The following is a 23041-nucleotide window of genomic DNA, read 5'->3' on the forward strand; positions in this document are numbered from 1 at the left end:
TGTATCGCACCTAAAACGATACTACTGCTAAGGTACGACCCTCCCATGTTCATTTGTATTTCAAAACTAACCCTTGCAGGTGTTTGACTAGAAGCAGCGATGGATTCTTTAACACGAAGCCTTTAGGTTTGAAAGCACGCGTTGCACTCTTTTTTCCTTAGACCAGGTTTGTCCCAAATAAGTTTTCCGGCGAGGTTTTTAATAAGGCAACCATTGGTCGTGCTAACTTAGAACAATTCAACAGTATCCCGAGGCCTCTTTACAATTAACCTCGAATACTGGGGGGCATTGCCTCGAATAGTAAGTTTGATGCGAGGAAGTTACTTCATGGCAACGGGATCTTGATAGGAGAAATTTGTAAGGGCCAAATGGTCAAACGAACCATGCCCGCATAGGTTGCTCGAGCCCTGGCACAAAACATGTATGCATGTATAATGATTTATAAAGAAAAATTTCTTCTTTACCGATATCTCGTACCTCAGAAAAGTTCTTCTACTTCATATTCTCGATTTATTATGCAAACAGGCTTAAGGGCCGACCATGACCGAAGTTCAGATGATTACCCCCACAATCAGGGACTGCCATCCGAAAAATAAATGAGATCGAATTATATAAACTCCGAAGATCATAAGACCTTTTAGGCAACCCTCGATTTGAGAGGTCACGGCCACCCCACTCGGGAACTTACACTTCGGACAAGCTCAAAACAAAACGGGAAAATAAGCCCAAGAGGTAAATCCCGAACTAAAAAGGCTACGGCCAAATTAACACGGATTGGAGACGTCCAAATTTTGTAACAAAACAGGCATTTGAAATCTTTCATAAACTGATTAAAAAGGCTACCCTCGACAAAATCATCAAGCTTCAAAAACTCTAATGAGTACAAAATTGTTCGAACTCTCGAATAATTCCTTATTTCATGCCAAGGCATTACAAGTTTCACAAATATAAATGATAAGATACTCTTTCAAGCCGAAAAGGGGACAAAAGCCATAAACAATCTTTTTACAAAAGCCTAAGGGCTGTTTTCTGCTTTGAGTTCGAGAAATCATCTTCGCTCGATAAAAAACCTAAGGGTTACTTTACTTCGAGTTCGAGTTCGAGTTCGAGCAAGCACTCACTCGACCATAAAGCCTAAGGGTTATTTTTTTTCTTGAGTTCGAGAGACTGTCCTCGCTCAAATTAAAAACCTAAGGGTTACTTTACTTCGAGTTCGAGCAAACACTCACTCGACCATAAAGCCTAAAGGGTATTTTTTGTCTTGAGTTCGAAAGACCGTCCTCGCTCAAATAAAAAAACCTAAGGGTTACTTTACTTTAAGTTCAAGCAAGCACTCACTCCGTCACTCGGCCATAAAGCCTAAGGGCTGTTTTTTATCTTGAGTTCGAGAGACCGTCCTCGCTCAAATAAAAAACCTAAGGGTTAGTTTACTTCGAGTTCGAGCAAGCACTTACTCGACCATAAAGTCTAAGGGCTATACTAATTCAGTTCCAATCAAAATATTTAAATCTTGGATCTTAGAATACAACTTCATAAATTGATAAGGCAGAAGGGAAATAAAGGCAAAGTTTGCCCAAACCCTCGAACATAATTTTATGCTAAGGCATTTTCGATCTTTGTAAAGTGCATAAAGCAAAGGAAAAACACAAAAACCAAAAAGGCAAGAAAAGCCTTATGTTTATATTCAAAGGTTTTTACAAAAGGCCAAATCGGCCCCCGAATAAATACAAAAGAAAAACAAGAAACTTAATTCCTAAGCGGCTTGGTCTTTATCGGAGGCCGCGTCCTCGGGATTTTTCTCGTCTTCAAATTTGTTCGAGCTATCGGAATCTTCCTCAGGGAAGGCCAGCCTTCAAGCCCTGGTTTCCTACGCTTTGGCATTTTTAATTTCGACCTCAATATTGAAGCCCTGAACACTGACCTCCTCGAGAGCTTCCCTCCGAGCCTGCCATTTAGCATGTTTGACCATGCTCTTGGCCTTGGCCTAGTTGACCTCAACATCGATCCTGAACTGGGCCACTTTAGCATCAGCTCTTTTATTAGCCTCGGTTGCCTCAGATCTAGCTATGTCCACTTCAGACCTGGCTACGACCACCTCGGATCTGGCCACCTCGAGTTCATTAGCCAAGCTTGCCTTATCAGAAGTGGCCAAATCTAACCGATGCTGAAGCTCTTTAACCCTCTCGATCTGCACCGAGGCGTTTTCTTTTGCAGCTCGAAGCTGGGCCTCAGCCAACTCCAATTACGCTTGAACGACCTCCTTTTTCGAGGCGAGGATATCCATATTCTTTTTGAATTTTTCCCCTCGGCCATTAGCTCATCTACCTATGAATTAAGCCGTCCGATCTGTTCAAGCCTCTGCCGAACCTGCAGAATCGGATCGTTAGTGGTTATCTCCAACTCATCTTCTCTATCGTGAAGAATTCAGAATACCTGCTCAGCCATCTCCTGGTGCTCATCCCGAGCTGCTGCCAAATTTGCTCGAAGTTTCTCACTAAGAAGTTTGTAGGAGTCACTCTTCTCAGTGAAGTTCCGAATCTCGGCCTCATGCTCCTCTCGGATTCGGAGGAAAGCCTTGTGATGCAACATCAAAGCCTACAAACATGGGAAAAAATACTCCCTCCATTTCAATTTATGTGAACCCATTTGACTGGGCATGAAGTTTAAGAAAAGAGAGAAGACTTTTAAACTTGAGGTGTAAAATGAGACACATATATTTTGTGTGGCTATAAATTATTGCATAAAGGTAAATTGTTTCCAAATAGGGAAAGTGGTCATTCTTTTTGGTACGGAATAAAAAGGAAATAGGTTCACATAAATTGAAACGGATGGAGTATTAGAATTATCTATAACTTTAAATATAAAAAGAAACAACAGAGATGCCATAGAAGTTACCCGATTCAGAGCATGTTGGGTCTCGTTAAAAAGACATGCGGGTCCTACCGCATTCATCACGATTTGATCCTCTTCGGTCACCAAGGACCGAAGGTAACTAGCGATTCCCACGGGGGAAGAAAAAATTCGGGCATCCTCCGGGATGGAGAGTACTATTTTCTGCCTGCGGTCGGGATCAACACTCAGGGCTGAGAATCGGTCTACCAATTTTAGGCCCGATGAAGCTTCGACAGCACCGGACCATGATGTTTTCTTCGGTATCAATAATCCACCGAACCCGGTAATATCCTCCGAAGCAGCGGACTCGAGCCCATCCAAAACGCCATGGATATCGATCAACTCCTGAGTGCCCTCATAAGATCGACCTTCCAACATATTGGCCTCGTGGATCATAACATCCGAAAACTGAGGGGATCCCGTAATATCGACTATCCCGAGTTGGTCCCTCGAAATATCCTCTATTGCCCAAGAAGTCCTGCCATCGGTCTCTCCTTCAACCATCTCAGCTTGAGACTAAGGTCCCTTATCTACATCCATCGATTCTAAGGATTGTTGTATCACAACATTAGCCCGTACACAGGCTAATTCTTCTTCTCCTTCTTTGAGCTCGTCCCTTAATCGGCGGATTGACTCCGGAGGCATGATACCGAAGCCCCCTTGGGCTTGCGAGTTCTCTTCGCCGGTTTTTTCTTTTCCAAAATCGGGGAACTCAGTGCATCTTTTCATTTCTTCTCTTTAACCTGCTTCGGGGCAGGGACCTCTTTATCACCAGATGGGGGCCTCATGGCAACATTCTTCCCAAGTCCTACAAAGGGAAAAAAAGGGGTAAGCAAGTGAAGAAGATCGAACGACAAACAAACTAAGAAAGAAACTTACCATGACTACGAGCCTCCCATCGACCCTTTGATAATTCCACCCAAACGCGCTCGGAGTACGGTCTCTGCAGCACCATACTTTCAACCAATTGTTTAAGGTCTGAAATCGGTTCCGCCATTCGAGCCACAGCTGTAACAGGAAAGAAAAAGTGGATCAAGAAGATGAAAGGCAGTCACAAATTAAAATGCTCGAAGGAAAATAAGTACTCACGGTTTATATTCCATTTTTCAGGAAATGACATGTCATCGGCAGGGATCAGGTCCGAGGTTTTGACTCGAACAAATTGGCCCATCCAACCTCGATCACGAGTCTCATCTATACTCGAGAATGATGCTTTGGTCGCTCGGCGAGCAAGCTTGATTAACCCTCCTTGATAGAGTCTGGGACTATAAAGGCGCATAAGGTCATCGAGGGTGAATAAACACCCCTTGATTTTTCTTGAGAAGAATCGGAGGAGAATCACTATTCTCCAAAAAGAAGGGTGGATCTGGCCTAGGGTCACGTCATACCTTTTTCAAAAGGCAACGATAACAGGATCTAACGGGCCCAACATGAATGGATAAGTATAAAAGCTCAAGAACCCTTCTATGTGGGTGGTAATTGATTTCTCAGGCGATGGGACTACCACGTGCTTGTCGCCCCAGTTGCATTCCTGTTTTACTTTGTCGAGAATTTTCTCGGTGATTGAACACTAGTACGTCGAGATAGGCTCACATCGGCCCGGTACCGAAGAAGTTTTTTCAACCTTAAAATCAATGACAGTTGAGCATCCTACCGGAACGAACTCTTCGGGGCGAGGCTCCGCCGCATCCTCACTGTCGGCAGGTCGTGATGAAGAAGCGGCCTCTTTTTGAGGCACCGTTTTGGAGGTTTTCTCCATTGATGGATAAAGGAAAAGAGAATTAGGGTTGTATATGATGTAAAATATATGAAGCAGAGGGATTTGTTGAAGAAGATGAAGTATATGAAGCAGAGGGATTTTCTGAAGAAGATGCAAGAATAGAGAAGAAGCTTTTGAGTGAAAAGTTTGGATGAGGATGAGAGCTTGAATATTTATAGCCTGGTGATGACGGTTCAGAACAGGTAGTGGCCAACCAATGACTGACAGACATTTAATGCCTTGGTAACTAGACCGACGGAACGTTTGTCGGATACGTCACAATCGGGCTCGTCGCTGACATCATCATCCACCAAGTCGAAGTTCAAAAATTCATATAGTTTCTCGTCATCTTCTTTCCGAGAAACGAGGGGACTATATGTATACGGTCAAAACTGAGTCTGCCCTTCGTATGACTAATCGAGATTGGAACATGATGATCCAAGGTTCATAATTGTAATATCGAGCAATGATACAAAGTTAAGATCGAGCTTGAGACCTAGAGACTGAGTCAAGGTCGAGCTCGATCCCAGAGATCGATCAATACCGAGACCGGCCAAGATCGAGACCGAATCAAGATCGAGCTCGAGACCCAGAGACCGACCAAAATTGAGATCCGCCAAGATCGAGATCGAGCCAAGAAACAAAAAAGCCGTTATAGCCGCATTTGGGGAGAGAATCTCGACGGAAATCACGGTTTGAATCAAGAAAAAACTAATTAATTAATCTATCATGGGATCCTCACTATGTATTTTTAATTATATCCAAAGTAATATTCCTCTACTATATTAAGAGTGGTTATCATCTATAAAAAGGGACATTCATTCATTGAGACATTATTCTTTCTGAGATACATAGCAAAGAGAGCAAATATTATCCTTTTTGGCTTTTGATATATAGTCGTATTATTTTTTCTATCAATCGTTCTTCACTCAATTTGGAGGTGATAAAATTTGAAGGCTTAGGTCAACTAGTTCATTCGGTTTTTATTCATTTCTTTTATATCTAATTTTGATATTCATTTACATATCTTTCGCGATTTATATCAATTTATATCACGTATCCTTAGAACTACGTATAAATTTAACTCTATTTGTTTTTCGGGTAAACAGTTCTTTACGAAGGGAAAGGAAGAGAAAAAAAAATGAGAAATTCAAACTTAAACTAATTATGTGAGTACTACTAAATTATTATTGAGAAAAGTAAAAATATTTAGTACTTAATTCATATTATGATGGAGGAGGGATCTGAAAGGGACAGTAACCAAGCTTACAGTTAAGAATTATATGCCCAATGCTTATTTTAGGGTAGGGAATTTTCAAACTAAACACATGCTAGGTTTACACCCGCTTGCACGGGGTATTTCATACATGGTATATCATACACCGTAATACCAATAACCGGTAACTCTATCCCCGATTTTACCCGTATATAAAATCCATTACCTAATTTAGCCTATTTTGTATATAATTTAGAACTTCTTTTCACCTATTAACAGGCTACAAGAAGATTTATGTTAAAAACTTAATTTGTTTTAGATGAAGTTCGTAGGAAACGGAATCCAATTTTTGCATACAACATTATAATAATTGTATATAGTTATATAATACTGTTTACCGGAAGATTTTGACGGTATGCCGACTACAACAAAATACTTGTATTTCATAATATTGGTAGTTATAGTTGATGTCTTTACGATCTTGAACAAATAAAGCACCACTAAATTTGTTCAACTTGTTCTGTACTATTGATAAGTCTTCTTTCAACGTAGATTTTGTGTATGTCGTATGATATTACTTACTAGATGTGTATGTGTGTATATTTATTCTATATGTATGTTATGTGCATATGATATACAAGTGACGTGCATGACAATATTTTTTTTAACCTCGAAGTTCAATATGAAATCCAATCCAAAATCTCACCAATTTCGCACCAAATCGCTCCAAACATGATATATAAGATGTTCCCAAGCTTTTGAAATAATGCCAAGTGAAAAATGATTCCGCTATCGCAAACTCGAATTTCAGCATTAAAGCTTCATTAATAGCGGCTGACTATGGTTCTTCACAATTTAATCTTCAAACAATGGGTATCCGTGTTTTCAACTCTAAAAGTATTTCCCTAGCATCAATGAGTGATTCCTCACATCAAGTTTTTCTTTATCTTCCAATTTGGAAAGCGAAGAATCCACAGTAGTAGGAATTTCGAAGTTTCAACCGTTGTTTCCCAATTCAATTTGTATTCTCTAATTAGATTTTGTGAAAATTTGAGAGAATATAAGAAGAAGATATATTTAAAATCCCAAAATTTGTGAGCTTTGTTGAAGGTTATATATATTATGCGAATATTTTATTGCTATATTTTGAGAGTAGATTATTGTTGTTGTTGTTGTTGTTGCTGCTGTTGTTGTTGCTGCTGTTATTGTTGTTGTTGTTGTTGTTGTTGTTGTTGTTGTTGTTGTTTGGGTAACAATTAAATTTGTACGCGGTTTAAAGGATACGTGGTGTAATTTAATACGAATAATGAAGAATAACAGATAGATGAATTAAAGATAAAATAAATGATCAAACCAACTGCAATATGAAGACCAAGCCTGATCTTAGATTGAACAGTGGAACTCGTCCTCAATTGGACCCTCGGATCAAGCTCGATCGTGATTGAAGAAAGAACAAGTGAGTAATGCTTTTAACAGTAGCTAGAAGATAAAAGTAAACTTTTATTGCTTTGAATTGCGTATTACAATGTGTCATACTAAAAAAAAACTTTTCCTTTATATAGTAGGAGAATTTTTAGTCCTTGTATAAGTCTAAAAGAGGTAAAAATCTTCTTTTCCTTGTAATTGTTGATCCATAATCGATACTGAACGAGATTCGTGCTGTAATATCCGGTTGAGGGTGAGTATTACGGCGCCCTATCCGTCATACATAACCGTCCACCATGTCTCCCGAGATCTAGAAGTTATACTCGATCCGGAGTGCATCACTTTATCATGCTCGATGTCGGATATATCGTCCATTCTTCCTGGGTCTTGATATGAGGGGTTTCTGGCCTCAATTATAATCTCGTGGATTCATGCTTCCCCTCCGTTCTCTCATCGGAGAATCGGGGCAGACATTGCCCCCGATTTTACGCGTACACAGATACTCCCCTCATTTTTTAGAGGGTAAATTTATCGAAGCGACGGGAAGCGATAAGTGGATCCCGGTTCCTTCCTTCGTACGTTACAACCGAGTTGACGGGTCAACAAAACGTCCCATCAGTCGCGTCGTTCTGACTTCGGACACATGTCGGTCGTCGGTTGACTGTCTTCGAATACGAAATGTCGCGCATTGATTGTTCTTCCTTTATAAAAACTCAGACCCATTTTTCACTTCTCCACTTTCGGATTCCAGAGCTCTTTGACTTACCCTCGAATTCTCCACTTACCTTTAACCTCTTCAAATCTTTATACGTTGCTCCTTAGATCTTCATATCTTCATCCTCAAATCTTGATACTTTCTCTTTGAATCTTCAACCCAAACCTTCATATCTTCATCCCATCTTCAAATCTTCATATATTTTCTTCAAACTTTCATATTTTCCAGAATCCGATGTCAAAAACTTCCAAATTCGTGCCTCAGTAAACTGCCCCTTTATCTTACAACTCGGCCATAGATGCCAGTGCCGGGTGGCCATTCCCGAGGTGGCCCATGAGCCTCCCTTGAAGAGTTTCATCCCCGGGGGCTACTCTATTGAGAACGACTTCAACGTCGAGAAGGCCTCCGGTCAACAGGACCGAGGCGAGGGAGCATGGAGGTACATATGCTCCGTTATTAAGGATACACTCCCCATAGTTCGGGTAGACTGTACCTGGGAGGGCAAGGAGGCGGTCGTCCCTAGACCTAACGAAGACATCACCACTCACGTGGAGGGGTACCTAAGTGCTTACACTTACTCCTTCACGCTCGCTCCGGTGGACCTCGTAGTCCTCGACTTCTGCAATAGGTACGAGGTATGCCTTGGGCATATTCACCCGTCCTTTTGGAGAATCGTAATCCTCCTCCGTCACTTTGTAAACAATATCGAAGCACCTCGGACACCCTCGACCATTTGCTTCGTCTCTATAGTTCCCGAATCTTTCCGAAGGGGGTTGATCAAGCTCGTTCACCGAGCAAGTAAAGCTCCGTTCTCGAGCATCAACGAGGACAGAGACTGAGGTTGGCAGGGGAGGTTCGTTCGGGTAAAAACCGAAGACCTCATTGCCTCCGAATTTCTACCGTTCCCCGAAAAGTGGAACGCATCCCGTAAGTCTCTTCCTTCTTTAGTATTTGACACTCTCTTTTATTCTTTTCCTAACTACTTGTGTTTATCGTTATGCAGCGGTTGCTCAAGTTACTAATACAATTCCCCGCTTCAAGGAGTGGATCGAGGGGATATACAAACATATGTCTTACTTCGAGTGCGCATGGCGCAAGCTCTCGAAGGGCAAGTGGGAGGCCCGTTCCCATGGTGAGGCTCTCTCCCGAATGATTACACTCACACACTTGACTTGCATTTCACTAAGTCTTCTACCTTTTCAGAGGTTTGGCTAAGACCACCGAGCTCAGGCTATTGGATGAGGATGAGGACCCATCCTCGCTCGCTGAACCTTCTGCTTCGGGACAGCCCGGGGCTGCCGCAAAGGAGGAGAAAAAGAAGAAGAAGAAGAGGAAGTCCCCGGGCTCCCCCAATGCCGAGGTGATGAAGAAAAGCGTGGCCGTCTGAATTCAAAAAAGCAACAAAAAAAGCACCAGGTCCAGGGTACCGGACTCTGATTCCCTCTACCGGCTCAGGGATTACCCCGATGATGACGACCTTGAGTTCATTGCTCACGAGTCGACCATCAACGAGGGAGAGCAGGCGGCAACCGTAAAAGGTGACCAAGAGGTCGATCCCCCTCTAGCTCGAGAACCAGAGGGTGATTCGGAGGCCACGACCTCTAGAGAAGCCGTTCTTGCCCCGAAGGAGGTAGCTGGTGTTATCGACATCGTAGAGACACCATCCCACACTAAGTCCATGTTCGAAGAGGCTCAAGCTGACAAAGAGAAATCAAACGAGATAGCACCGGGTCCAGATAATTCCCTGAACATGTTCTTCGACAGCATGGACATGACCGCGTTGTAGGACTACTCTGGGCTTGGTCACCTGGAGGTCCCAAAAAAGGATGTGCCATCGGGAGTGGGCGAGCCTAGCTCGAGCCCGAAACTAGTGAGGCAGTTCCCTGCCCCGAGTGTGGATCCCGACTGTGAGCACCTAATTTTTGACCATGTTTGAAATTTTTATCACTTTTTAGTATGCTAAATATCTCTTACATTTGACCTACATATTTTAACCTTTATTTCACTTTTAGTAGGTTCGCTTAAGAAAATTAAAAATGAAAAAAAGGGTCACATTTTAGTATAAGATTTATCTTCATTTACAAAGAAAGAGGATTTGGTTTTTGAATTTGGCCAAATGTTAGGCGGCCCAATTACTCCTCCTGAATCTACCTAGCCCAGACCCCTTCTTTTACCTTGTCAAAAACCCACACCCACTTTCTATTTTTAGACTTAGCAGACCTTCACTAAAGGGGGCACAAAAGTTTAAAAATAATATAGATCTGGAGTAGTGACGAGAGAACGGGGCAGAGCAACGTAAGGCATTAGCCTCTGAGAATTTTTCCTTTCTGCTCGTCTGTTTCATCTACCTCAATCTAGCAGATCCATCCCCACATAACTCCATTTTCTTCACCTTAGCTTCTCTGTTTTGGCCATAGAAACCAGTAGCTTATAGCTATGTGAACCTACTGCCATTACCACCTTAAACACACCTCTAAATCCCCCAAAATCGCAGCTGAAACTAGCTGCAAAAATAGCCATTACACCACCTAAAACAGTACCCAAAATAACTCCAAAAACTAGCTGTAGAACACCTGAAAATCAGCCAAATACCAGTCCTGAAACTCTAGAAAAAAAATAGTCCAAAAGACTATCGCAAAATACCATATATCATTAGAAGTGGTCAAATCCAGCCTACCCGAGTTCGGAGGTCGCCGACGACTTCTCCATTTTTCAGTCAATTTCGTGCTTCTGACGAGGTTGTGCCGTTGGAGGTTTTGGGTTGTGGTCGTTGTCTTGGCTTGATGTTGAGTAGCAGAAATTTTAAAGCTTGGATTCAATCAATACAAGGTCTATTTTGACTTCTAGGACCAATTTCTATAATGCTACGTACTTGTCTTTGTTTCTTTGTCTATTAGTCATGTGAATATTCTATTCTTAGATGTGATTTTTGTTTGTTTTCTTGTCTTTTTATAAGCTTCATGCCTTGAATCAGTAGATCTAATTAATTAAACTTATGTGAAAAATATTTGTTTCATGGGATGCAAAAACAATTTTGTTGAAACTTGTTGAGATTGGGAGGCTGTGGGATTTATATGTACTAAGAAGGATTTGGACTCAATTGAAAGGAGGTTTAGGACATATAATTCCACTAAGTGATTTTGATAATAAATTAAATGGACAAAGTTCTGGTTTATTAATTCGATTGGCATTTGAGTCTTGGAATTGGATTAATCTTATCAAAACAGTAAAAAGGGGCACATGTATTTGAGCCGAATTTGTATGGAATTTTTTGAGTTGCTACTTCCTTGTTGAATGTATTGATGTGGAATTTTAAATATCTTGGCCATTTGCTTTGTTTAGAGAATTAGTTGATATTCCAGTCTCATTTATTTAACTTTGTTCTTCATCTAGTTGGTTACAAATCAATGTTCATAATTCTTGGCCTCACAGTAATCTCAAAGATTAGGAAAATAATTCAAATGCGCTAGTTGCTTTAGGCGCGATTAATAATAAATCATCGTGACTATGGGTACGGTTCCTATGGCATAGTCATGATACGTAAACCCCAATTTGAGTGTGCGTTTCACGTGACTCGACCATAACTGCAAATAATAATAAAATTCAACATATTATAAATCGCGGGTACGTTTCACGTGACGCGATTCGCAATGTGTACAAAAATAATATGTGAGAGATATTGTGACTTATTTAAATAAATTTTATAAATACTAAAAGAGGTTAAATATTTAATTAAAAGCGGTTTAAAAGGTAAAATGCGCAATAGGTTTTGAATATGTATTAAATCAGATAATAAGGCCAGTTATTAATTATTAAGCGACTGTGCTAAAATTACGGAACTCAGGAGTGCCTCACACCTTCTCCCCGGTTAACAGAATTCCTTACCAGGTCTTCTGTGTTCGCGGACCGTAAAAATAGAGTCAATTTCATCGATTTGGGATTTAAAATACATCGGTGACTTGGGACACCATAAACTATCCCAAGTGATGACTCTGATCTAATAAATAATCCCTTTTCGATTATGTCACTTTAATTGAAAAAACTCCCTGACTCCCTATCCCTCGGAAAAAAGGAGGTGTGACAACTCTGGCGACTCTGTTGGGGATCGAACCCAGAATCTCTAGTTCAGGGTTCAGAATTCGAGCTTAGAATAAACTGTTATATTTGGCTTTGTTTATTATCTGATTTTTATGTGTTTGAGCCTTATGTGCTAAATGTCGCTTTTTATTTCTTTGATATTGTTTGAACTATATATAAAACTGTTACGAAACCCTTCTCCTCTCTAAGTCTTCTAAATCTTCTTGGAAGTGCACGCTGTCGTGACTTCTTTTTCTGTTAGTGTCATACCCTAATTTAGAACGAGGATCGGATCAGTTACAAAGTCGGATGGCCTTTTGGTTCCCGATATGTTATCCCTCCCCCTCCCCCGGCTCGAGTTGTCCGCTCAGGTAAGCCAGGTCTAGAACAACACACCTCATGATTCAAACCTAAAATAACATAGTCTCATGTCGGATCCCTAGTAGGAACGTTTGTCTGCATCACGTGCATTTGACTTTGGGGACTCAACACAGGGGTTGGGTCCGTCTAGGACATGTGTACCCAAATTAAAAGACCATCGTGATACATCTTACGTGCTACTTGTGTATTTGTTTGTTCGGCTTGCATGTTGATTAGCTTCTAGAATAGGGAAAGAAAATCAAGAAAAAAAATCAAGAGTGAGGTATGAGAGAGAAAATTTACCTGGTTCTGAAAAATCTAGGTATCTGAAAAATCCCGAAATTGTGCAGAAGTTTTGAGAAAAAAAAAGTCATTTCAAAATGAGCCAATGTTTTCAAAAGTCATATTTTTCATGTTGTGTCAAAACTGACCGAACTATGTGGGTCTGATTCTCACCGGATGTGAGATACATACGCAAACCTCATCGGTTCCGGCCCACAAATTTTAAAAAATCCAAAAATATTTTCTTTTACTTCCTCCTTTAGAAAAGTCTTTCTTTGATACCCCAAATTTTCTTTTGAAAAATCCAAAAATATTTTCTTTTAATTTCTTCTAAAAATCCAAAAATATTTCAGAAGTTTTTCTTTCAAAAATTGAAAAGGAAATTCAAGATTCAAAAATATATTTTTTTCTCTTCAGAAGTCTTTCTTTCATAAATTCAAAATAAAAGTTCAAAAATTCAAAAAAAAAAAATTCCTTTCCTCTTTGAAGTTTTTCTTTTGAAATTTCCAAAACAAAAGCAATATATAGAAGTTCAAAAAAATAATATTTTTCTTCCTTTATAGAAGTCTTTCATTCAATAAAAAAACACCAAAATTCAAAAATATATTTTTTCTTTTTTGGAAGTCTTTCTCCCAAAATTCAAAAAAAACAAAAAAACAAAACCAAAAGCCAAAAAATATTTTTCTTTCTTATGTAGAAGTCTTTCTTTCGGAAAAAAAAAGAAGAAAACAAATCGAAATTCAAAAATATTTTCTTTCTTCTTTATAATCTTTCTTTCGAAAATTTAAAATAAATAAAAATTATTAGTTTATTTCCTTTATTCCTGATCTTTCCGAACTACGCAAGATCTGATTTATGTTCCCACATGATATGTAGGCAACCCACATCAGGTTCGATCGATTGATTTTTTTTAAAAAAAAAGAAGTGCAAAAAAACAAAAAAACCAAAAAGAAAAGAGAAAAGAAAAGAGAGAAAAAAAGTGTTCATTCTAACATGTTTGTTGTTTAATACTCGTAAAGTTACTCATGTCAACATTAAACCTTTCCGCGAGACGAGTGATGGTTGATGGAAAAATAGAGATTTAGACTCTTCTGAAAACCGACTAGTAATAATTCCATCGCTAATTATTCTCTCGACATTTATAGGTAAACTTTTTTTAATTGCATATAACAAAATCACTCTCTCCATATTGTAATTGGATGTATTCTGATATAGCATTAATCGTGAACTAACAAATTTACCCTATGCTCTAGCAGTTTCTAGCATACACGATCTAGCGACACTTCAAGAATTCTTGTAATAACTCCTAATACCATCTGGACAAAGGCCTTTGAAAGCTTCTTCTATAAAGATTTCATCTTTTCCATCAATTTTAATTTTAGTTTCTTCATCATTGACGTCCTTCAATTTATACAAATCGTTCCAAATAGCAGAGTTGAAAGGAATAATCTTACCGCCAATTTTTGAAGTTCTCTCGAATTTATTGATATTGCCGTAGAACTCAAGAATGATTTCAGTAAGACAGTCACCTGGATTCTTCACAAACCCTTCCCAACCTAGAGATTGAACATTCTTTAGAATGTTGGTTGCATAAGACCCATCTATTGGCACAAAGACCATCTCACATTCTTCTGCAAAATACTTTTTGGTCTCTGCAAATTTTCTCACTGAATGGTCAAGATTTTTACTTTGTAAGCCCATATCTGGAAAAAAAAATTCACAAATTTCATTTTTTTTTTTGCTTAGTGGATGTTAGAATTAATAGTGAAAATATTATGGTCTTGTGGTGGTAGATTGGTGGCTATATGATGGAATAAGGATGGAGAGGCGTAGGGTATGGTGAAAAAGATAAAAGGAAAAAAGGTGAGGTAAGTGAGAGTTTATTTACAAGGTACCTTTTTATGAGATTGAGAACAACTTAAATAATTTATTTATTAAAAAAATGACTGGGGAGAAGTCGGCATTAGGATTTGAGAGGGGATCCATTTAGGGTGTCTCTATATCTCCTAGATTTGCTGTCGAGATTTTTCATCTCCCCTTTCTCTATTTTTTTTTAAAAGATTTATTTAAGAGAATATGTACTACACAAAATCTACATATAAACTTATATAATATATAAAGAAATTCATATTAGTAAACTTCAGTAAGTAAACTAAAAGAAGTAGAGAGGACGTAACTATATATTCTTACGAAAAAGTAATCAAAGATTTTTTTCTCTTTTAAAAAAAAATATTATTTATAGTAAACACTAATACAAATACTATAAATAAGAAATATATATATATATATATATATATATATATATATATATATATATATATGTAGATATTTATTACGTTACTATATTTTTATAACTAATACTATTTAGAGAGATTTAAGAATTAAGGATATAGTTCTAAGTTTAATGTCGTCAGCTCGACTTATTTTAATTTTTTCTTTTAAGCAATAAGGATTGTTGAAACCTGTTTGTCAAATATTCTAGTGACATAAGGCTTCAGTAGGTGACCATTTGTGTAAGGCCGCGTAATATTTCACCTAAAATCCGGGGTTTCATGGTGACGAGGTAAGCTAATGTATTTAATGTATTTCACCTAAAATTTTGCATACCTGCACAAAAGTGCCCGGTTCCGGAGGGCCATTATGCGGTCCATCTTGCGGATCGCATAAGTGTTATGCGGTTGCTTATGCGACCGCAGATCTGCATCGAGGCTTCATTTTTTCTAATTTCATAACCCGACTCCATTTCGTTTTATCTAGCCACAGGGATCATTTTTTAGGGATTATCTGATATTTTAAAGAGAGAAGAGAGTTATTCTAGAGAGAGAAAGGGGAGGATTCAAAGATTTCACTACTCAACTCTGATCAAACCTTGAAATTTCCTCAAGAGGGATTTGCTAGGGTTTCTAAAAGGTAAGAATTTATTCCCCCAATTCTCCAATTTCGGATTTTGGAATGGTTTTGGGGTGATGAGAGTAGACATATCGCATGCATGAGCTCATAGGGATTGTGGGGAAGTTGTTGGACAATCTTGGGTGGTTTTGTTGTTGAATTGGTTGAGGAAATGTTGGGTTGTCATTGTAGCAGCTCTTGTCATACGAATTCCTCTAATCGTGCTTGTAATTCTCCCCTCTTCTATAGATTGGCATGGTTAGGAGTGTCGGGATGTTATTGTTACACCACAGAAAGCTCTTTCGAGGTATGAAGGTTGAACCCTTATTCTAGTATCGGAACTACCGTATTCTTTCAAAACTCCATCATGTGTAGTTCGAACTTGAAACACCATTGAGGTGGGATACTCAAGCTAGTAAATTGATTACCAAATTGAGTAACGTATCAGAACCCTCATGTGTTAATGATTCTCTATTTTGACTTAATTATGTTATACATCTTTCGGGAAGAAATTTTTGTACGAAATCAATGTGATCAAATTCTTATAACTCATATGATGAAATCTTATAAACTTATATTTTCTAAGGTCAAAGGTTCCAAAGGGTAGGAAATCTTTTGTACAAACTATTATCTTTTTGAGAATTCAGATTGTGGTATTGTGATTACACCTCCACCCGCACATATTGAGGTGAGGTGGTAGGGCCGCTTTATGTAGACATTGTGGTATTGTGATTACACCTCCATCCGCACACATTGTGGTGAGGCGATATGACTGCTTTGTGTAGAGATTGTGGCATTGTGATTACACACCTACCCGCATATATTGGGGTGAGGCGGCATGGCCACTTTGTGTAGAAATTGTAGTATTGTAGTGATGGTTATTATAGAGGATCCCCAACTTGAAATTTATAAATGTTATTGAAAGTTTTAAATGAATTTACTATGGGTTTTAACGACTATCTAAGCTCTTTTTATTGCTTCCATGATTTGTCACATTCATGTTGTACTTCTAATCCTGGAATGGGGTGTTTGGTTTTCATACTAGTACTATTCGACATGTACTAACGTACCTTTGCCGGGGGCGCTGCATCTTTAATGAATGCAGGTGGTTCCACAATACGCAACTTTGATCAGTGATAGCAGTACACCCTTTTCCCAGCTGACTTGGTGAGCCCCACTTCATTTCGGGATCGTATATTATTTGTTCCTTGTGTATTATGTTTTGAAGTATAGCCGGAGCCTTATTGTCGGCACTATTATAGTACTCTTTTGTATCTATTAGAGGTTCCGCAGACATAGTGTGGGTTGTACCTTGGTTATGGAAAAGTCAACTAAAGATGTTGTAATTGTACCACATGTTCCACTTCAAACTATGAAAGTATATGTATTTTGAGACTTATTAATGATGTAACTATTGGTAATAACCTGGTGTTGATGACATGACCTCCTTATTGTCTAATGAATGAGATAGATCTTCCCTTTATTCATGGGTGAGTTTGGGTAGAAAATATTGTACATGCTTGCTTGACTGGGGTATTTCGATTGAGCACCGGTCGCGCTTTCCGAGGTCGGGCGTGATAATTTGCCTTAAATGTTTCTCCCCCATTTATATGTTGTATTTCAATGGCACCATATGAGATAATTTTTGTTACTGTATATGGTCCTGTCCAGCGTGACTTAAACTTTTCTTGGAATAATCTCAATCGGCTATTGTACAACAGAACTTGATCTCTAACTTTAAAATCTTTATGGCGAATGAGCTTGTCATGTCAATATTTTGTCTTTTTCTTGTACAATTTAGCATTTTCATATGTTGTAAGTTTGAACTCTTCCAACTCATCAAGCTGCAATAGATGATTTTTACCTGCATCTGCCAAGTTTAAATTCAATAATTTTATAGCCCAATATACTTTATGTTCTAATTCCATAGGTAAATGACAAGTTTTTTCCAAAATTAGTCTACAAGGAGTTGTGCCTATGAGAGTTTTATAAGCAGTTCTGTATGCCCATAAAGCATCATCCAATTTTAAAGACCAATCTTTTCGAGAAGAACCAATAGTATTTTCTAAATTTTTTTTTAATTCTCTATTGGAAACCTCTAATTGCTGCTTGTTTGAGCATGATATCGAGTTCTTATTTTATGAGTTACTCCATATTTTAACAAACTAGCAAATTGTCTATTTATAAAATGAGTTCCTTGATCACTTATTATAACTCGTGGAGTTCCAAATGTAGAAAAAATATTTTTCTTGAGAAAAGTACAAACAATATGAGCATCATTTTTTCTAGTAGCAATTGCTTCTACTCATTTTGAAACATAGTCAATAGCTACCAAAATATATTCATAGACGTTTGAAGGAGGAAAAGGACACATAAAATCAATGCCCCAAACATCAAAGATTTTACATACAAAAATAGAGTTAAGAGGCATTTTGTCCCTTGTTGAAATGTTACCAATTCTCTGGCATTTATCGCAAGTGGCGACGTAATTCCTTGCATCTTTGAATAGAGTAGGCCAGAAAAAGTCAACTTCAAGTACATTAGTTGTTGTCCTTCTTCCTCTATAGTGTCCTCTTACAGGCCCATCATGGCAGTGACTTAAGATGTTGTTCATTTCTGTCTCTGGTACACATCTCCTGATTATATCATCTGCATTAAACAAGTAAGGATATTTTCAGTAATAATATCTTGCTTCTTTTTTAAGTTTTTTCTTTTGTTCATAAGAAAAATCTTTTGGAATCCATCTCCCAGTCAAGTAGTTGGCAATATCAGCAAACCAAGGTCGTCGATTTATAACGGCTGTGATTGAAAATATATGTTCATCAAAAAATTCCTCTTTGATATCTTTTATCCCAGTAGGAGGATTTTCCAAACGAGACAAATGATCAGCTACCTGATTCTCAGAACCTTTTAGATCTTTTATTTTAAGATCGAATTCTTGCAAAAGAAGTATCCATCTTAGCAATCTGGGTCTAGCATTTTTCTTTGCTAAGAGGTACTTTAAAGTTGCAGGATCAGTATAAATTGTAAGCTTTGTTCCTATCAAATAGGAACAAAATTTATCAAATGCAAATACTACTGCTAGTAGTTCCTTCTAAGTTGTAGCATAATTCTTTTGAGCTTCATTAAATGTTCTATTGGCATAGTAGATAGGTCTGAAGATCTTGTTTCTCTTTTGTCCCAATATCGCTCCTACTGCTGTACCACTTGCATCACACATTATTTTAAAGGGCTGGCTCCAATCAGGAGAAACAACAATTGGAGCATTAGTCAATTATTTCTTGAGAATCTCAAATGCTTTCCTGCAATTATCTGAAAATTCAAACTTCATATCTTTCATCAGTAGGTTAGTTAGAGGTTTTGACATTTTTGAAAAATCTTTTATAAACCTTCTATAAAAACCTGCATGCCCTAAAAAACTTCTAATGCCTTTAACATTGGTAAGAGGGGGTAATCCTGCTATAAGATCAACTTTAGCCTTATCAACTTCTATCCCTTTAGCAGAAATTTTATGTCCTAAAACAATTCCCCTTGTTATCATAAAGTGACATTTTTCCCAATTAAGAACTAAATTTATCTCTTCACATATTTTAAGAACCAAAGTTAAATGATAGAGATAATCTTCAAATGTATTACCAAATAGTGTGATATCATCCATAAATATTTCAAGAAATATTTCAGTCATATCTTAAAAAATTGCCAACATGCAACGGTGAAATATAGCAGGATTGCATAGTCCAAATGTGCAATGACCCGACCGGTCCTTTTAAGTGTATTAGCCCCCATCCCCTATTTATTTCCTTCTCTGGGTTATACTGTAGTTACGTGACTTTTCGGGATGTATGGTATTGGTTTCGGGTGAGTTTCAGAGTGAAATGGGACACATAGTCCCTAAACTGGAAGTTTAAGTCGTATGAGTTGACCATAGTTGGACTTATGTGAAGACGACTCTAGAATGGAGTTTCGACGCTTTCAATAGCTCCGTATAGTGATTCTGGTCTTAGGAGCGTGTCCGGACGTTGATTTGGCGAAACTGGAAAGTTGGAAGGTTTTGACAAGTTTGTCAAGGAGTGAACTTTTTGATATCGGGGTCAGATTTTGATTCTGACAGTTGAAATAGGTTCGTAATATAAATTATGACTTGTGTGCAAAATTTGAGGTCAATCAGACTTGATTTGATAGGGATCAGCATCAAATGTAGAAGTTAAAAGTCTATATGTTCATTAGGCTTGAATTGGGGTGTTCGTATTTTTGATGTAGTTTGATGTGATTTGAGGCCTAGACTAAGTTTGTATCGTATTTTAGGACTTGTTGGTATGTTTGGGTAAGGTCCTGGGGGCCTCTGGCATGATTCAGACCATGTTCGGCGCATTTCGGATCGTTGACGAGTTGCTGAATTTGGTGTTTCTGGTTTCCTTCTATGCCATCGCGTGGTTTGGAACGCGATCGCGAATGGGTTTGTATGGACTGATGGTTTTTACTCTACGTGTTTGTAGAGAGAGGGATGCGATCGTAGAGGTTTGGCTTGCAGTTAATCGCGAATGCGTGGTGGAGTTCGCGCTCGCGAAGAAGAATTGGCGAAGCTGGGGCTGAGGTAGTCGTGCTACGCGATCGCGTAGTCTGTGATACGAACACGATGTTGAGGCGGTGTTTTTTTCCGCGTTTGCGAGTGCTTTTACGCAATCACGAAGGGTTAAGTTGAGCCGGGCAAAAAATGTCTTACGCGATCGATGGTGGATTTACGCGATCGCGTAGTGTAAATAACTGGGCAACAAACTTAAGTTTCAAAATCGAGGGTTTATTTCATATTACACAATTTGGACTTTGAGAGCTCGGTTTAAGGCGAAATTTCGAGGGATTTTCAGAGGGATTGTTGGGGGTAAGAGTTCTTAACTCATTTTTGATTAAATTCCACTAATCTATCTTTGATTTTATCATTTAATTTGGGATTTGGGTTGAACAATTGGGGGAAAATGGAGGAAACTTCTTGGGCCGAATTTTGGGGATTTGAGCGAGATTTTGGTATCGGATTTGTGTATTTTTTATATGGTTGGACTCAATATCGAATGTGTGTTCGGTTTTTGTGATTTTGGTCAGGTTCTGAGACGTGAGCCCGGGTCGACTTTTTGGGGTGATTTTTCAAATTCTTTGCTAAAATCATAATTTATTCATTTAAATTACTTTCCTATAGTTATATTTATAGTATGAAATTGTTTTGGCTAGATTCGAGCCGTTCGGAGTTTGAAAATCAAGGGAAATGCCTTCTAATCGATTGCTTTAGCGTGGGTTGAGGTAAGTGACTTGTCTAACCTTGTGTGGAGGAAATTTCCCTTAGAATTTGGTACTGTTGTGATAATTTGTGATATGTGAAGGCCGTGTACGCAAGGTGACGAGTGCATACACGGGCTAAATGTTAAAATTTCGATTCTAGCTACGTAGTTTCCTTTTCATGCCTTAATTAAGTTATTTTAGCATGTCATCGTCACCATGTTTAGCCTGATTTCACATGTCTACCTATCTTACCTCTTATTTGCAACTTGTACTACATATTTAATTGAATTACTTGCTTTCTTAATTCCGTTTTCATTATTTAACTGTGGGATTCTCTACTTGAAATTGCTATCCTTGAAATATCTTGCTGTTGAGTTTGGTGTTGAGTTGCAAGGGCCGTGGTTTCTATTGAGGCAAGGTGTAAGTTGTGAAATTTCATTTTATTTAGTTGTTATGCTTTGGATTTTGTGTTATTATTGAGGCTATTGCTTGGTTGTTGCACGAGGTTTCTGCCGTGCTGTTGTTATTGTTTGCACGAGGTTTCTGCCTTGCGGTTGTTACTATTTGCACGAGGTTTCTGCCATTCCATTGTGATTATTGATACGCATGCGGTGGTATAAGGTCTGGGTGTTGATACACATACAGTGAGATAAGGTGGGTTTGATACGTGTCGCTAGTAGGGGAACTACTAGAAGCCATGCGGTGTGATAAGGCGGGCTAAAACGCGAGGTGCTATTTCGAAAAAAATAATTTTTTAAAACTAAATGTGAAGGCTCCCGCAGTGATATAAGGAAAGATTGTGAGTTATTTTTATGAGTTGGGACTACGAGGCGGTACCTCGGGAGTGCCCCTGTTGACCTTCTCTAATTGCTGTATTGTTTGGTTATTGTTTCCTTAACATATAAAAATTCTTGTTTTCCTTTCGTGTTGTATTAGCTTCCTTGATTCCGTGTTGTTACTTTCTGTAAATCCTTTATTGCTTCCCTGTCATTTTCACTATATCATTGTATCTTCTGTCTTGCTTCTTATTATCTCCAGTGGGCCCTTCACCTTACCTTGTCACTACTCTACCGAGGTTAGGCTTGGCACTTACTGGGTATTGTTGTGGTGTACTCATACTACACTTCTGCACATATTTTGTGCAGATCCAGGTAGATCCTATCAGCCTCGATATTAGCGCATTGAGTGGCGTGCTTGGAGACTTCAAGGTACACCTGCTCGCGTCCGCTGGCTTGGAGTCCCCTTATATCCTGTTCCTTTCTTATTTCTTTACAACATTATAGACAGTGATGTATAAGAGTGTTCAGTACTGTATTTAGAGCTTGTGACTTATATTTCACCGGGTTTTGGGAAATGTACATGTTGAGTTGTAGATTTTATATTAAATAGTTGTTGATGTTTTGAGATTTAAATTATCATTTCAATTATTTCGCATGTTTATTAGGCTTACCTAGTCTTAGAGACTAGATGCTGTCATGATATCCTACAAAGGGAAGTTAGGGTCGTGACAAGTTGGTATGAGAGCTCTAGGTTCATAGGTGTTATGAGTCACAAGCAGGTTTAGTAGAGTCTCGCGGATCGGTGCGGAGACGTCTGTACTTATCTTCGGGAGGCTATGGAACTGTTAGGAAAAGCTTCCCTCCTTTGATTCCTTATCGTGCGAAATCTTTGACTTTAGATTCTAAATTTCTGTCTTTCTATTCTCTCACAGATGGTGAGGAAACGTACAACTGGATCAGATGACTAGACACTCGCGCCCCCTACTACAACCACGATAGGCCGGGGCCGGGGTAGAGGCCGAGGACGTCCACGTGGTATAGCCAGAGCACCCGCACGAGCTGCTATAGAGGAGCCACCAGTAGCTCCAGTTGGAAGGCAGGCACCTGAAACGCATGTTACTGCACCAGCCCTCGAGGAGACTCTCGCCCAGTTTCTGAGCATGTTCGGCACCTTGGCTCATGCAGGGTTGATATCACTTGCTCCTGCCACATCTCAGGCCGGGGGAGGAGCACAAACTCCCGCCGCCCGTACCCTAGAGCAGCGGGTTCAGGTTGATCAGTCCTAGAGGTCATACCAGTGCAGCCGGTAGCCCCAGTTCAACCCGAGGTTAGGGCAGCAGTTTCTGAAGGGGAGCAACTCAGGCTCGAGAAGTACA

The sequence above is a fragment of the Nicotiana tabacum genome, chromosome 4, assembly GCF_000715075.1.
Source record: "Nicotiana tabacum cultivar K326 chromosome 4, ASM71507v2, whole genome shotgun sequence".
In the NCBI taxonomy this organism is placed as follows: Eukaryota; Viridiplantae; Streptophyta; class Magnoliopsida; order Solanales; family Solanaceae; genus Nicotiana; species Nicotiana tabacum.